This window comes from Pezoporus flaviventris, unplaced genomic scaffold (assembly GCF_033815535.1).
Source record: "Pezoporus flaviventris isolate CSIRO_AGI_PZ_B2104156 unplaced genomic scaffold, CSIRO_AGI_Pfla_v1 ptg000020l, whole genome shotgun sequence".
Classification (NCBI taxonomy): domain Eukaryota; kingdom Metazoa; phylum Chordata; class Aves; order Psittaciformes; family Psittacidae; genus Pezoporus; species Pezoporus flaviventris.
The window spans coordinates 3,248,710-3,264,150 of NW_026892568.1; the positions used below are offsets into that span (position 1 = coordinate 3,248,710).

The following is a 15,441-nucleotide window of genomic DNA, read 5'->3' on the forward strand; positions in this document are numbered from 1 at the left end:
AAGATGAGGTGAGATTGTTTTGAAGCAACACTACAACCTGGTCTAGTGGAAGGTGTCCCTGCCTGTGGCAAGGCAGCTGGAACTAGCTCATCTTTAAGGTCCCTTCCAACCCAAACCATTCTGTGATTCTATACCACGTCAAAGAGAGCTGGAGGCTGCTTGCAAAGGAATGTCTTTAACCCTAAAGCATAGTCCACTACACTTCTCAGTCCAGCTCCTTAATTAAGCAAGTCTGTAAGCTACAGGATGCTCTTTGCAACTGGTGCTTGCCACTCAGGAGACAGCTGAACTCACATACCAACTTGTTTTCTTTGACAAGCTTCAAGGTCACCCAAGCAGGTACTCAATAAATAGCAAAAACTTGCTTCATTCTTGCCCATGGGAGCCGCAGGCACATGGGTGAAGAGCTCCCTGAGCAGACTTAGAGCTGCTCCAGCCTGAGGCTAGGTGAAGAGGAGGGTACTCCTGGTACTTCCAGAGTAACACTAGGCACAAACAGCCTGAAGAACAAGAAGCTGCTCCAGGGAGGTACAGTTCTAAGCTAATTGTTTACAGGAACCCTGGTCAAACTCCATTTCCCCTAAGAATCTGGGAGGTATAATATTTGAATTTCTTCTCTATACTACTGCAAGCGAGGCCTCCAGTAAACACAAGGAAATAAAAGACATTTAAGGAAAGGCAAAAAAAGTAAAATTTTTGCCTCGCAAATCATACTTGTGTCTTCCCACCCACCCAGGTTAGATTACACTGCAGCCTCCACAGGGGAGGCATGATTGGAGAACGGGAGCAATTTCAGACCCTAAGAGGCGCAGAAACATCTCGAGTTTCCCCAGCACAGTAAGAAATCCAGCCATGCTTGATGAGTAGTTTATGTTGGCAAGCAGAGGAAAAGTATTAAGGATGTGGCTTTGCTCTAGTTTATATGGAAACACTTCCAAGAGCTCATTGGTCACACTGAATGCAGAGAAGCCTATACACTAATTTACTTTATGTTTAGGAAATACTGAAGTAGCTCTGAAGAGCTCTTCATTAGGAGGAGGAAGGAGCTCCAGGACCTTTGCTGCTCTTCAGCTGGTGGTGGGGCAAACCACAGGTTAAGGCATCTCTGCTGCAGGAATAACTGGAATTGCAGCCTTTAGCCAGCAAAGTTCACAAGCACTGATTTTTAGACATTTTCACTGTCCCTACCTATTCATAAAAGGCATTTGATTTATTTTTTTAAAGAAAGGCTCTCACATACCTGCTCTTTTATTTTCTTACAATGAAGTGAAAGCACTTAATTGTAGAAGGGCTGCCAAGCACATCATAGTGCTTGACACATGACAAACATAGATTAAAGACTCAGTGATCATAAACTCTGGCACAGCCAACAAACCATGTTTTTCACTTACATGGTAAAATACAAAGCATGGCTTATTTTAGAGTTTACAGCTATGTGTAGGCAGGAGATATTTCTACCCTTAACATGTGCACAGACAAAACGGATAGGGACCAAGCAGAAATCACTTATAACAACAGCAGTGTGCACACTGAAAACAAGAATCAAACGGAGCCATATCCACAGACCCCCTACTAACAACCAGCGCTGGTTATTAGCTACAATGCAGTGCCCAAAGCGCTGTTTTATGTTGTCAGGAAGCACTTACAGAGCCTGTCTTATGGTCAGTGCAGCAATCAACCCAAATGGCTACAGAAAGAACAAAAGGAATTACATTATTTTGCTGCAATTCAGAATTTAAGGGGTCAACCACTGAAAAATGGTAAGCATTTGAGATTATTAATGTTTGGATAATGGTTAATCCAGCAGCAACCCATGATTAGTTTTATAAGCATTAGAAATATTTCACTAGGACACTTACTCAAAAGAGTTAAGACCAAGGTATGCTCAAAACATGTAACACAACTGGTTAATCAATAACTGAAGCAAAGCTATTCCATTCTTCTTGCTATTTTGGCATAGTGTTTTGTTTTGCAGCCTTTGCCCATGGCAAAGATCCCCCAACCACCATGCGGGTGAGAGCCCTGACAGGGCAACCACAGCTGAGAAACATCTTCACATCAGGTAGCTCCTAGGACACTCACTGCGGTGTGCAGTAGTTCTTCAGATAACAAAGTTAAACAAAACCCATTAAAAGAGGTCTTAAAACTGCTCAAAGGCTACCACATCTAGCATTGGGAACAACTACGGCTCCTCATCTTAGGCATATGCTGCCAAACAGCCAATAGAAATTGCACTGTCTTCTTCTGTACCCAGTTGTGTGAATAATATATCCCCTTCCCCTAATATCAGAAGGGCCATATGCAGAAAAATCACTCGTCTCGCCAGCAAGTTCACACTTCACTTCTTACTGAGAACAGGGAAATGATTAGGGAATAGCAATCAAGTCCCATCACTGGGGAGCAACCCCACCATTCAGCACACCATCTGACTGAAATAAGGCTATTTTGAACATGAGCAGCCATAAGAGCACACCAAAAGCGATCGAAAGAATCACAGATATTGCTGGCATAAGGGCTTGAATACAGGTACCACGAAGTCCACATTCAGGGAGCCTAATCTGAACCTACTTCAGAAGTGTTCACTAATCTGTCCCTCCTCAACATGAGCAGTTAAAACAGACAAGTAACACAAGGATAAATTATTATCTGCGTCCCCAAAGACACTAACCTTATAAATCTGCCAGAAATCATGAAGATTATTGCTATTATCCACGCAGCAATGTTAAACTGCCACCCAGAAATCAGCACTAGCACGGAACAGAGCAAGGACAGCATTTGCCTGCTGTGGGATCTCTGCCATAAGGTCACTTCTATGTAACAGAACAGCACAAGTTGCGTCCTTTTCAGGGACACGACAAACAGCTCCAGACCAGGAACTGTTAATACCTCTACCACTGAAAGCTTCAGAGGAAGATCTCTGCTATAAACTGCCTTTTGCTGCTGCCAAGCACATATAACACAGGCCCAACAGAACACAATACACCAGCGGCAGGACCACTTCACTGATCACATTAGGGTGACACGGGTCCCACACAAGGGCTGCTGTTACAGAACACACTGTGTGACAGCAAATCATTTCTTCCTGGCTATGTCACCAGCACCCCAGAGCTGGCAAATGCATTCATAACCCCAGCTGGGTATTAAAAGCACACAACAATAAGTAATAGCAATCCAAACACATCACCAGTGCCACAGAAGATAATTGCAGAACACACCCCTTGCTTGCATTCGACCTTAAAAAGTAGTCTTTGCTCCTCTGAGCCTATTAAAGATTTAAAGCCCAGATACTTGGGCATCTCCATGTGCTGCAGGAGGCTCGGCGGAGGCAAGAAGACTCCCTCCTTCCTCCCCGAGCAGAATTCGCCTTTCCCCCACGTAAAAGCATTACCAGAGCCCTCCAAGCAACACCAAGCCCAACCCCTCAGCCTACATAACCCCGGCGCGAACAACCCCTCCTTCGGCAAACAACAAACAGCAAACCCGGAGCAATAGGAAGGTTTCAGCGATGCTTTTCACCCGCCCAGCACCGGAGGCGGCGGGCCCACGAACCCCACTTCCCTCACGTCGCAGCCCCGGCGCGGGGATCCCGCTCTGCCCCCGAAGGGGCAGAGCGGGATCCCCGCGCCGGGGCTGCGACGTGGAAGACCCCAACACCGGCGGAAAGCTTCTGCCCTCACCACACACACGAAGGTACCGACAGGCTCCCGCCTTCTCCTCCCGTACCTGCCCCGGCGCCGGGTCCCCACAACCCGGCCCTGCCCCTCATGAAGGGGGCGGTGGGCGGAGCCAGGCCGCCGTTGGGCGGGAACGTGTGCCGCCCCGCGGTTGCTAAGCGACGCGATGGCGGAGGTGGCGGAGGGGGGGTGTCCGGTGTTAGGCCCGGGTTCAGCGGGATGCAATGAAATGTGGATTAAAAGGCGAATAATTATATATATGGATAATATATATAGCAATATGAGGGTAGGTTTTCACTGTGAGAAAGAGTCAGGGAGATCTTAGGGCAGCTTCAAGTGCGTAAAGGAGCGATAAGAGACCTGGAGATGGGCTTTTGACGAGGGCCTTTAAGGACAGGACAAGGGGGAATGGCTTTAAGATGAAGGGAGACTGAGATGAGCTCTTAGGCAGAAGCTCTTCCCTGGGAGGGTGGCAGAGAAGCTGTGGCTGCCCCATCCCTGGCAGTGTTCAAGGGCAGGTTGGATGGGGCTTGGAGCAACCTGCTCTAGTGGAAGGTGTCCCTGCCCGTGGCATTGGTTAGAGCTGGATGAGCTTTAAGGTCCCCTCAACACAAACCGTGAATGAAAGGAAATAAAATGAAATTAAATGAAATTAATGAAATGGAAGGAAAAGTGGTGGGAGGCAACAAGAAAGTAGAGACTGAAGTGCGGTGGGACAGCCTCGAGAGCAGCAGGTATATCAGGTCCCAGGTGGGGACAGTCTCTGGGGACACCAGGGTTCACTCTGATTCCTGCAGCTGAGTGATGATCAACCGCATGTACAGCCTCCCCATGCTGATGGTGCCAGTCTAAAACACCCTCAGTGTGCTACAGAGCAAAAGAGAAGGATTCTGTTAGGAAGCAAAGTCTGATTTGTCCTTGATTCTAATCCCTTCAGTTACAAGATAAAGGAAGGCAAAAAAAAGGCTGAGAACACTCACACTGCCTTCGTTAATTTGAATTCACTTCACTTCTTAGAGGTTGTGTAACTTCCCTTCTTGCAACACCTCATAAGGCTTGTGTTTACTGTGCTGTTTGTGCTAATAAAGAAAAGATTAACGAAATAAAATCTGCTTCTGTGGCCCTGCAGTAGGGGAGTCAAAGGCAGACAGGGGCATTCAAACAAATGCTTTCTGCAGAACTCCTGCCCAGGAGCCAAATGCTGCCCTTACAGACTGGCAGTCTTCTTTGCAGTGTTACACAGGGAAGGAAGCACCAGAGGATAAGGAAATTGTAAGAAAACAGACCAAAGTGAGCACTGACAAGCCCCCCAGCTCATACTTCACTCACACCAGCTCAATGTCGCATGTCCCAGGTCTTGCCTGAGCCTTTTGTAATTTTCACCACAGCCAGAGACTTCTAAGTGTAAAATACTGTTATTCAAAAAGGGCAATAAAATACAAATAATTTCATAAGCCTCAATTCTTCTCTGCAAAGCTCAAAGCAATTCATTGAACTTGACCCTTTGCCCAGTTAATTGAAAGAAAAGGAAAAGAATTCTGTCTCTGCTGAACAGAGAAGCATGGGAAGGGTGGGGGGTGCCTTAGGTTTAGTGTAATGAAGTGCAAGAGCAGCAGATGAAAGCAACACGCAGCTTCAGCCAACACCCCCTGCTCTCCTCATGTGTGTGAGGGGTCCCCTGGACTCAGTGGGGCAGGTCCCTGCAGATCCTGGGCTCCCTGCGGTGGCACCAGGGCTCCGGAGCCTTCGTGTTCAGGAGCTCTGCCAGGAAGCTGAGCAGAAGCTGATACTGAGCAGTGTACCAGAGATCAAACCCACCTGCCAGACATCCTCCTGTTCACTAACCTGAATGCATGGGAAAGCCATTTTTACTAGGCAGATGTGGGGACAGGCAACTTAACTGCTCATTGAATAGGACACTTCTAAAACCTGAGTTTCCTTTTAGTAGTCATTTTGAAAGAGTTGTATATCGGGGGTTCATTGCAGAGGAAATAACAGTCACAAATAGAATAATTACTTGCACAGTACATTTTTTAATGGTTTCCTGAAAGATGCAAGCAGGGAGAGTTTGCATTGTTACACAGAGCAGGCAGTACTACGGCACATTGTAAATGGTTCCTGATACTTGCAGGATGACTACAACTTTCAATGGCTTGTGGTGGGCAAAGTGTAAAAGAGATGTTTGACAGATAAAGCACAAACAGCCAAAATGGATATTATAATAGAGATGTTAAGAACAAGCATACCTGTTTGTTTCACCTGATGATGCCACTCAGGACTGTGCCATTTACTACACAGTAATAACTGAGAAGGCATAAATGTCTCATTGATAGAAGTGCTCCTCAATAAAGGTCCTAGAAAATGTACAGGTTTTAGGCAATCACTTCTTATTAAGAAATGACTGCATAAAAAATGTATTAAATAATTATCATAGCTATAATAGAGGTCCACTTCTCACTTCATTAAAGCTAAGCCTTAAGTGGAGATTGTTATAGGCTGGCTTTGATCTCCACTGAGATCAAAACTTTATTTTTCACATATTTCACAGTAAAGTGATAATTTCCTGTGTAATATGACTTATGATTTGTTTCCTACAAAAGGAAAAGCTGTTCACGCTGTCAGCATGGCGGGTGGCCATCACTGCCTTCTGGAGGAATAGAACTGTATCTGGAGTGACACAGACCTTTAGCTGCTTCATGTGTAAGAGCAGCGAGGTGAGGAGGGAGCGCTGTATGTCTGTGTGAAGTGCCCAGAGAGCAGCTTCCACTTGGTAAGGCTGGCACCTGCAACTCAAGCGAGTCAGCGCCACAGAAGGAGATGCTGCATGATCTGTGTTCCCCAGGTGAGACTGGCGGGCTCTCCTCTCATCACGACTGCAGGCAGCTGAGGAATCTGTGCAGGTCAGTAATAGCTCAGATGACCACAGAGATTGAAATATGCTCCAGGCTTCACGCTCAGTTTGCATGAATGGGATCTGCACACCGAGAGCCTCATGAGCATGGTGTTTTCTGCTTCCATCAATAGCAGACTTTCTGCTTTCCAAAGGAATGTTGAGCAATGGCAGGTGGGTTCTACAGTACTGGAACAGCTGGCCCTTGGAAATGGCAGGGCATTCCCACACACGCAGTTTTCATCTTAATTCATTTTGGCTTTTCCTATCCTGTCTGCCCTACACCTACTTGTACATAGTTTTATTTGTAAAGTAAGTGTAAGCTTAAGTCCTGTCCAGAGTTTGAGGCTAGGATACAGACAACTAGCTTTCTGTTAATGGAGAGTAGGCTTTTAACTTCATTACCACAGGAAAGAAAAGAGATGGCTACACTGGCAAAATGATGCTTGGTACTGCCAGATCCCACAGATGAATGATGCTAAGCATCCTGAAAAAGGTGCTTGCAGAAGCATGCCAGTGGAGATCTGGGCCAAATATTCGTATTTGGGTGCTTAGAGGAAGAACATTAAGTACAGAGCTGAGTGCCTACATCACAATCACTGCTGACTTCTTCCCTATGAGGGTGCTGAGACACTGGCACAGGGTGCCCAGAGGAGCTGTGGCTGCCCCATCCCTGGCAGTGTTCAAGGCCAGGTTGGACGGGGCTTGAAGCAACTTGCTCTAGTGGAAGGTGTTCCTGCCCATGGCAGGAGGGCTAGGACTGGATGAGTTTTAAGGTCCTTTCCAACCCAAACCAATTTGTGAGACTTGCAGTAGCAGCCAGAGTGCCTGCCGAAACCAGGGAAATGCCAGGCAGGGTATGTTGTTAAAAGGGTTTTTGGCAGAACAACCTGCTGATCTTGTACAAAGCACTGCAATTTCTTCTGCAGCAATTCTGAACAAAGGCTGGCACCTCCTCTGCTGTTCCAGAGGCAGAATCCTTCCTCTGAATCTCACTAAAGCATCGCTCACAGGCTAGTCACCCTAATGACAAGAAACTGGAGCTGAAATGTGAAGAACACAGACTAATTAATAATGAAGATAATGAGATCACCAGAATGTATATACCAAACTCGCATCTTCATTATCTCATGAAAACTGGCAACTCCAATCATGCTTCAAAGGTCTTTAATCATGCTCTCTCTGATGAATATTGGTGGCTACTTTGCACAGATACTTACGTAGAAATACCTTTTCTGTGGGTTTTCCCCCCACAATAATAGCTGGCCGAGTTTCTACTGCACGTTACTGCTCTGCTTCAAAATGAGATAGCGCAGACTACTAATTACAGCTGGTCTGATCGTCATCTCATCTACTCTCATCTTACTTTGGAGTGCCTCCTTTGAAGCAAATGCAGTGAGACTGGTGTGAATTACTTACTGCAGTATTATTACGAATCCCTTTTATTATGACAGAACAAACCAAGAATGATCCCTAATTAAACTAGTTTCTGCAGAAACACAGGTAGCACATAGTCCCTGTCCCAAAGATCTTACAATCAGAACAGACTGAGGTAAGAAAAAGAGGACAGAGGGAAGCAGAATTCAGACTACAATTTGTTCCCATTACTTGCCTGAAGGGGAGGTCAGGAGGAGGCAGATGAACAGAGGAAAAGTGTGGAGCTGCTGTGGGAAGCAGCAGGCTGCATTTACAGCTGATAGAGCCTTTTCAGAGTATTCTGCAGTTTCTTCCCTGCCCTCCCCATCCCTGCACCCCTGGACAGGGTGAGGAGGTCAGCTCCAAACTACAGCTGCACGGGAACATTGCTGTAGGTGGAGTAGGCTCAGCTCAAATCCTGCTCTCACTCCCCAAAACAAGACCCAAAGTGTCTGCAGAGAGGCTTGTTTTAGCAAGTAGGGAAGCAGCTCTTTCACCTCTCCACCATAGGGTAGACCATGGGGGCTTGCTCTCCCCGTGATCCCCTTTAACATTAATCAGAGCAGAATGCTTGCTTCTGTACTGTCCTCAGGAATACAGCAGGCAGCCCAGCAGATCAAAAAGCACGGGTCAGATGAAGGGTTCACAACAGAAGGTCTGACTGCTGAGGGCAGGATGGGGCTGGCTGGGAGCCCATTAGCATCAACTCCTTGGGCCTATAATGAAGTTGGACCCAACTCTATGATGTGCAGTTACAGCATAAAGACATTTCAGGGAACTTACCCATTGCCCTCTCTACAGATGAGCTACTTGCAACCTCTTTGCCATCAGTAGGTTACCCTTTGGTTGCTTAATGAGGCTGCATTTGGCAAGACTTTCTGTGTTCCTCTCCAAAAGCCTCAGGGACAGTAAGTCAAGAACTGTGAATCCAAACGTCAGATAATAGAGCAGGATATGCACCCCGCTTGGAAAAGCAGTTTATTTTTCACTCATCACTGCAACGGTACCATTAGGTTTTCCATATCATGCTCTGAAGGTGTCTCATAATCATAGCTGTGAATCCACAATTAAAGCATCTTTGTTAGAAACATGCCAGGCACAAAATCTATTCTATTTGGTCTTTGTCAATATGGCCAATAATAAAAAATTAAGATAAAACAACAGGTTATATGAGCAAATTCAAGTGAAAAATATGTAACCTGTCCTATAGAGATGGGCTGGGAGAGACACATTCACTCTGCAGGTAAGTGCACACAAGACAGCAAGGAAAGTGTGAACATCCCTCAACCACTTCAGAGCTTCAACCAAGGTGGAGCCAAGCAACTTCACATTGCACCAAAAAGATGCAAATGCATTTCCTCAGCTCTCTGCTGTGATACATGAACTCAGCTCCTCTGCGGCTGCAGGGTCAGTTTGCTTTATTGGTGGGTTTACTGGCCAGGAGTTAGGTGAGCCTGGAGACCTGGATGGAGCAGGGGGTTCTGATAGCCCCTCTTATGGATGTGAAGCTCTACTGGATTTGGCTTTGCATGGTCTGTAAAAGACAGGCTGCTGCCTGAAGAACATACCTCTCGTACTTTCAACTCTAAGCATGCTTTCATGACATGGCTTAAAGCTTTTAGCCCCTACTCTGTGTAACATCACTTGTTACCACAGGAAAGGAAAAGAATCAGCTGTCCAGGACAAGAATAATTCATGCTCATGAGTGGCTAATATTTCTCACATGGCTAAGAGCAATGTTGCTGAGCAGAGCATCCTAAAGCCTGTGCTGAGCTCATGGGTGCAACTTCATGTTGGTCCTACTGCTTGTTTGCATTAATACATCTCTTTAATCACATAGTCACACGGTATTTCCCACTGGTCTGGATTTGTCCAGGACATAGGCTGGATGGTGCTCAGTTTATCAGCAAGCATTCAATATCTGCTCTAGTCTCCTTGATCAAAGTGTAGCTTCACGTCTTATTTACAGCTACTACTAACAGCCTCTATAGACAGAACTATTTATTTTCCCCCAAGCTTTGTGCTCATCACACTGACATCTGAGTGCCTTGCAAAGATTAATTTATCTTCATAAAGCCTCTTCAAAATGATAGAAGATGGTATTCCCATGATTTTACACATCAGGAGCTGCTGCAGAGACAGATTGAGGTCAAACATTTCCATTCATGATAGGTCCTAGTAGGAAATGTCTCAGATCTAAAATTTTTTAGATATCTTCAAATATAATGCCAAAACAAAGATCTGCTGGTGTGTGTGCTAATAGAGCTCTGACTGGCGCCTTATGAAGTCAGGTATTGCAAGAACAGGAGAGGAGTAGAAATTGTAAATACTGGTCACTGGAAATACAGGATGAAAGCTTGCTGACTGCAACACTAAAACCCAATACAGATAAGCCATGTCAGTATAAAACACATTATGAGCCTGCAATGAAGCAGCAAAATATACTTTGAGAAAGTATGGGATTTTTCTCTGCAGTTTACAACACAGGACCAACTCCTGAGAGCACAGCTGGAGTGGGAACAGGTTCTCTCCACTTCTTGGGGTCTGGCCCATTAAGCATGGACAAACCCACAAAGCTTACTACCCTGAGAAGGAAGGCTTTTGTTTTATTAGCGTGTTAAAAGCATCTGTGGCTCAAATGTGCCAGTATCACTTTACAGCATGAAAATGCTGCCCAGGGGACTCTCAAGACTCATCTTTTCAAACACTGCTACCTCTTTGTCAGTTTTTATAAAAGACAGCTACAAAAACAAAGTGGGCCATGTGGTCTCAATGAAGCAGAGACTGGCAATCAATAACAGAAACAATCTGCACTTGCGTGCTGGGAGAATTTGCTTTTAGCAGCAACATCTATATAGCAAGACATCACTCAAGACCTCCCTTTGATTTTTTTTCAGGACAATAAGCCCACTGTGCCCAAAGCATATCTGTGCTTATGGAGATTTGCATATCCAGGTCAGTGTTTAGACTGATAACATGACCATGCAACATATGATGATGGATCAGAGCTTACAGGATGTTTGATCCTCCCTCTTCTCTCCTAAAATGGACACTTTTCTGTCTCAAAAGAAAACCCATTTGATAAAAATCTTGGTTTTTAATACAACATATGTATTTGGTGCTGCACTTCTTGATCTTTCAGAGTAGTACCCTCCCAGCTCTGCACATGAATCTGCCTAATACAAGCTCCTGTCTCCAGCCACGGTCTTTACCAGTTGATTGAGGTAGGTGTAGAGTTAGGAAAGGCAACAAATCATGGGGGGAGGAGAGACATGGAAGCTAACAAAAAGTCTTTGTCGTTTGTTACGCTGAAAGACACCAAACTGTGCCAGAGCAAAGGCTTTTTACATGAGACTCCAGATACTGCCTGTCTGCATGTAATTTACATGAACTGGTCCATTTCCTGTGACTGTGCACTTAGGTGACATGGTGGCACTCAGCTGCTGGGCTCCTTCTCTTTCACTTTTGGGCAGACCCCTGGTTCTTTCCTTCACCAAACAAGGAACCAGATGTTTTCAGTTCCTTCTGACTGAGACACCACAGCACTGGGGAGCAGAGGAACCGGCTTATCAGGTTCAGCAAGCTTCAGTAACTAACGTTAATAAAATCATTTTCAGTTGCAGCTGCTGCAAATTTGTATGTGCCTTGTTCAGGATTACTTTAGGTTTAGGATGTTGGGTCATACAGAAAGTCAGGAATGGGCTCAACCATCCGTTCTATCCAGAAACAGAATTTCCAGTCTTGGGTATGCAAGTGGATACAAAATATTAACATGTGGATGGAAAAAAAACCCCACTACTTTCTATTAGTCATTTCTACAAAGCATTTCAGAGGCACGGCTGGATATTACCGAGGAGAGTCCAATCTCAGTAAGAAACCTACAGATTTTAATTTACAAGTCACACGCAGTCTTATCAGCTGAGACATGAATTACATTCCAGCCTAACGACTTGGTATAGACATCAAAAACATCCGATTTCCGCCCGGACCATCCCTACGACATTCCTTTACCTCTGTGAGTTGTGGTTCCCATTCACCACCCGTTTGCATTCATATTGAAACTTAGCAAGCCAGGTACTTCCATCAGCTCTGCCCCGCAGGAGGAATATACAGCAAGTCAATTTCCTATGGCACCAGAGAATGACAACTCAATACTTTCATGACATTTCATTTGGGAGGATTTTAATCGTGTCCCTAAGAGACAGCAGCTGCTTTGCCACTGCTGGATTGGTTTTTTTTTTTTGCAACTCGCAGATAATAAGGAGCCAGTGGAAAGAGAGGAAGAAAATGAGATCTTTGCGTGGTGAAAGCAGCGCTTTGGGAAATAGCCTTCCACACCTCCAGCAGGCAAAACCAGAGAATAAGAGAAAAGATAACATGCAGAAAGCCTCTTTGCCAAACCTTGCAACCAGAATTCTGCCCTCTTCCTCCACAGCACCCTTGTCCAGTCATCAAATCCCTTTCTCAGTATTTTATTCTGGTATAAGCCAAAACCCAAATCCACGGCTCCCTGGGGGCATAGCACTGTACTGTGGTAAGCCAGCAGCATGAAAGCCAGAGCTAAATCAACAGAGTTCAGTGAACACTGAGGGGGTGAGCAGCAAAGGGGATTTACTTAGAAATGGAGCACCTAGGAACAACTAGGAGTTTAAGGACTAATGCACTTGTTTTGCTCCCCAGGTATTTTCACTGCAAAGGTACATAAAGAGGCTTAGAAAATTCTCATCTTGCTACTACAATGAACAAGAGCTATTGCCAACTAACCACCTAACGCAGAGAAAGCAACAGGGATTTTTCTTGCTCAGTCATTTCATGTTCTGCCCTTTGCTCTGGCCCAGCCAACTAGAGACAGAGCCTCTCAGGACACAAAAAGCCCAAGATCCCAGACCACAAGACATAAAAACATTTCTGTGCACCGACTGCCTCCTCACAATAACCTCATTATCACAGCTGTCAATCAACAGCACAAATCAGTCACTAGCATGGGAACTACTGATAAGAGATGCTCACCCTCAAATGCATTCATTTGCTGCCTGGAACAACAAAAGTGATAGCAGCTTTAACACAGCAACAGGCTCCTCAAAGCTGGAGTGTCAGTATCCCGTCTGTTCACTGCAAGAGACTGGATGGGTCACACAAAGAGATTCCCTTTGGCTCTGTGTCACACTGCTGGGGCCACAGCGTACAGCCCCTTCAATTCCATACCAAACCATCACTCGTATGGAGATAATTGTTTAATAACCAGATGCACACACTGTCATTCAGATTTATGTCCCGCAACCATGATGTGCTGTGATCACGTTGAAAAATATAAGGGCCTTTTTCCTTATAGATTTCCCAGCACATCAATCTTGTATCCACTTGCTATCCCTCATCCTAAGTGACTATTCAAAACCTGAGTATTATCAATCATTCACCTGCTACAATATTCCTCTGTCATTTCTGCAAGCCCTTGATTTACCAATAAAGGGTGGTTATATTCCTCATCATGCCAATACAAGGCTGGATTCAACACTCGTGCCCAGTTCTGAACCCAGTACTCCCAGTTACCATTCAAGACAGTGGCGTAACAGTGAGAACTGCATCCTGATTCAGTTTTAACAAATTCCAGAAAAATTCTGTCATCATTTTAAAATCAGCTAAAAATAATCTTTCCCAAGGCAGAGATGTTCCAAACCCCACCAAATACCCTGAACATTCAGCTCCTGAATCAGAAACTGTAGCAGATGGGCTCAGAAGGCTTTTTTAATATTGGCTATTAATAAGTGCAAACGTTCACAGTGACAAATGCAATGTATTTTTAGTCTGTGCTGGGATATTAGCCTGGTTTCATCAGCACTTTTGTCAAACTTCCTGCTTTGACTCAAACCCACAATATTCTGGCTTCGAGGCTGGTGTTTGTTTAAATACACACATTCACAAGCTCTTTCCAGCCTCTGTTTCAGAGTAAAGTCTGCAAGCATCTGAAAGACAAGAAAACTCTGTTTCAGAGTAAAGTCTGCAAGCATCTGCACTGGTCTGACTATCTGCAAGGTGTGTCTATCCATACATATTTCCTTAGCTCTCTCCCAGCACCCAGGAATATTCTTATAACTGGGATTGTTCAATCACTGCAGCTTAGTTAACCTGGAATTACTCTAGTGGAAATCAGCTCAGAATCAGGCTTTGATATTGAAATGAATGGACTAACTCACGATACAGTTAACTAGGAAGACCTGGCTCTTGTGCTATAAACATCATAAATGTCTTTATTCAAGTCTTTCATTGTTATTTTTCAGAGAGTAAAAACTAGGCAGCAGTGAGGAGGGAAGACGTGTAGCAAATGCACAGGGTCTCGGTCAGCTTCCGTCTCTGCCATGTCTTTACTTCCCAGCTCAATACCCGTAGCACAGCCACACCAACACCTCCCAAAGCCCAACACAGTGAAACAACCTTGCAGTGCTGTGAACCTTGGCTGTAAGCAATGCAAATATTTTGACTCTGATTCCTGTAGCCATTTCCCTAGATTACACATGCAATCCTACTGGTTCCCAAAGGAACACTGTGGTAAACATAAACTGTGATAACGGTTTGACAAATGCCAGCTGACGTAAAATGGACCCTATTGTTTGTGTTTATCTGGGAGCAGACAGGATTTCATGGCTGCACTTTGTGGTTTCTTCTGGGATCATTGCAGTAGTTTCTACATATGACAAGTTTGTTCCAGTAGGAGCTCACTGTTAGATGGAAAGCACCAGAAAGGACATGGGGAAACCCAGGGTGATTGCACAGGAGGCTCTGTGCTGCTCACCTGCAAGGGTGATGCTTTGTGAACAGACTGATCTCCCCAGGAGAAGCTTTGCTCAGTAACCAGCCCTTCGGAGGTTCTGTCTGGATCTTCAGGGTGAAAGCAGAAGAGCAAAGAAGGATGTTCCAGGGCAACACAGCCTGGATAGCATCATCATAATACTTGCATGAAAAGAAAGAATGGCTACTGCCATTTCACTGCCAAGAAACCAGACATGGAGATGGTGTGGCTTTTAAAGGCATTCAGACACCTACTTCTCACTCTTTAATTGCTTCTGTTCCATATTCATGTGATAAAAGCTCAAAGAAACACTGCAAGGCTTTGCCAAACAGCAGGAATACAGCCAAGGTGGTCTCCAGCCCTAAAACTACTTTCAAGTGACTTCTCCAAGCTCAGACAAGAAAACCATGGCAAAGTTAGGACTTGGGACACTCATTTCCCTGTTCTTGCAATGCCACCCTCAGGGCTCTGATGCTAGGATGGATGCTGCACAGGACTAAGGTTCTTTTCCTCACAAATTTGGCTCCAGTCCTTCCCTCCTCCGTGAGCAATGGGCAGCTATGGGGAAGGAGTATTTCACATGATTCATTTTCTGCTGCGGCAGAGGATGCGTTTCCTTCTGCATCTGTGTTTTTGTTCAGACAAATGACTAAGCCGTGGGCAGTGCTCTGGGG

General features: G+C 45.2%; 1 protein-coding gene across 5 annotated transcripts in view; it reads right to left on the minus strand.

Moving 5' to 3' along the window:
- RAB11FIP4 (RAB11 family interacting protein 4) overlaps positions 1–15,441 on the minus strand; it is a 116,011-nt gene that overhangs the window by 25,810 nt on the left and 74,760 nt on the right. The window contains exon 1 of one of the 5 annotated variants that reach the window (XM_061455368.1): positions 3,724–3,798. The exons of the other annotated variants lie outside the window; for them this stretch is intronic. The gene's annotated coding sequence lies outside the window, so the exon portion shown is untranslated. Of the gene's footprint in view, positions 1–3,723; positions 3,799–15,441 lie in introns of those variants that run through there. 5 annotated transcript variants of the gene reach the window in all.